Consider the following 2359-nt stretch of genomic DNA (forward strand, 5'->3'; position numbering starts at 1 on the left):
GAAAAAAATATTATAAAATATAAAAATAAAAAACATAATTCATACATAGAATATAGATTTTAACCCAACCCAATGTGAAAAGGTGAATGGAAGATAAAAATTATTTCTGTGTTTTAGAAGATAAAAATGTTGCAAAACATAAATAAAATATTCAAGAAACTCAAATTCAAACCCAAATCCAAATACGGAGGAATTCGAAATGCGTCGCACCTTATTTAAAGAAACGAAGAAACTGACTCGATTAACTCAAATTGATTTCTATATTTTTTGTTATTATTTATGATATTTTGACCACAGAACATGTAACATTTAAGATTTAGCACTGGATTAGATTAATTATGTTTAGGAAGTTTATACGGTACAGATGAATCATACAGAGTTACAAATATTTCTTTTGAGTCTAAGAAAACTTGACGCGTATTGGGACTGTAGTTGAGCTGCTAAGTCATTTACAGACCGTTCAGTGTTGTTGCAGGGCTTATCGGTAGAGGCTGGCTTCTCTTCTGTGAGCCGTTATGGGTGAGCGCCTATAAAGTGAACGGAAGTGTCCAATGAAGGGTGTGAGGTTATGGCAGTATAATTTTGATGGCCTTTTTATTGTAATGTATACATACACTAGTAGTGATTTTTTTTTAAGAAAATGAGGGGATATGTAATAATGACCATTATATTTTATTTTTTACGTAAATAACATATTATTTATTAAATTTCTCGTTTTCAATGAATTGAAGAGCCAAAATTTTTATTTTAATTTTCTTAAGCAATCTTCATAGGACATTTTTAGGTATTTTTTAAAAAAAATTGATAAATTAGTGTTTGATTTTTTAAAATATTATGTTAATTCTTAATAAATTAAATGGTAATTTTTTTAATGACATACAATTATCATGTTTAGTATTTAATAAGTGTATATATATTAAATGATCAATTCACTCGTTCGTTTAAGCAAATATTAGGAGTTCGAATCTTGTTTTGCATGGTAATAATTCAGTGACTAGTGGTTGATCATTAATAAATGAAATATTGATGTAAGTTAGACTTTACCGAAGTACCAAAACCAGCGAGTACTCGACCCGTCCCTACCCGGTCAGAACAGGTAATAACCTGACCCGAGGTAGGGATGGGTTTTGTTCGGGGCAAGTGTTTGAGAGAGGCATGACGGGGTCGGGTTTAGAGTGTACCCGCCCCAGAGTATATACATAGAAACACTTTTCAGAGATTAGGATTTGTCTCACATCACATACTCAGTGATTCACTGTCTCAGTCCGTTCTCCATAGCCATGCCAGAGACCTAGTCTTCACCCAGAGTCTTCTTTTTCTCGACTTCTCCATAGAAAGCCTCACAGCTCTCGTTGCCGTCGCAGCTCATGTCGTCTCGCCACTGAAAAGTGATACATTTATCACCCAAAGACTAATTTTATGTAAATCGAATTACGCTAATTCGATTTACAACTTTTAGCAGTAAATCAAATTAAGTGGAGTAGATTTAGTAGGTAACATTGCATTTGGAGTAAATTCAATTAGGCTATTTCGATTTATGTAAGTATGGGGTAAATCAAATTAGGTGGAGTAGATTTAGTACTGGTTAGGTTTTTTCATGGTAAATCGAAATAGCCTAATTCGATCTATATATATGGAGACCTACAATGATAAATCGAAATAGGTTGATCAGATTTACTAAATTTTTAGCAACATATGTAAATGGAGCTTGACTAATTCATTTTAGTAGGGAATTAGTGTTTATAAATAGGTGTGGAATCCGAATTCTCCATCATAGTGAGTCCCATAATGACTAGTGATGAGAGCTTATTGGTTTTGGTACACTATAGAGGATTGATTACGAAAAAAATACGTTTCGAAATTAAATTTACGGATAAAGATATGCTTAGTATTTTCATTAGACATTCGACGAGTTTCACGGAGTCTAGGGATAATATAATCCAAAAATTTGGTCTGCAAGACGTGAAACGGGTGGATATAAAATTGTACCAGTCATAAGCAAACATAAAATGTTGCATATTTGTATAATTTAGAAAAAAATTTATTTAATAATATAATTTATCATTATAAATAAATTGATATATAGACAGATTAAAAAAAATTCAATTCAATTTGGTGCGTCAATTTAGTGATATTAGAGATATAAAGTAGCTTTGTGTCTTCTCAAAGAGGATAATAATAATAATAATACTAATACTAATATTGTCTAATAAATTGATATATAGACAGATTAAAAAAAATTCAATTCGATTTGGTGCGTCGATTTAGTGATATTAGAAATATAAAGTAGCTTTGTGTCTTCTCAAAAAGGATAATTATTATTATTATTATTATTATTATTATTATTATTATTATTAAT

Source organism: Arachis duranensis, chromosome 2 (genome assembly GCF_000817695.3).
Source record: "Arachis duranensis cultivar V14167 chromosome 2, aradu.V14167.gnm2.J7QH, whole genome shotgun sequence".
NCBI classification, from domain to species: domain Eukaryota; kingdom Viridiplantae; phylum Streptophyta; class Magnoliopsida; order Fabales; family Fabaceae; genus Arachis; species Arachis duranensis.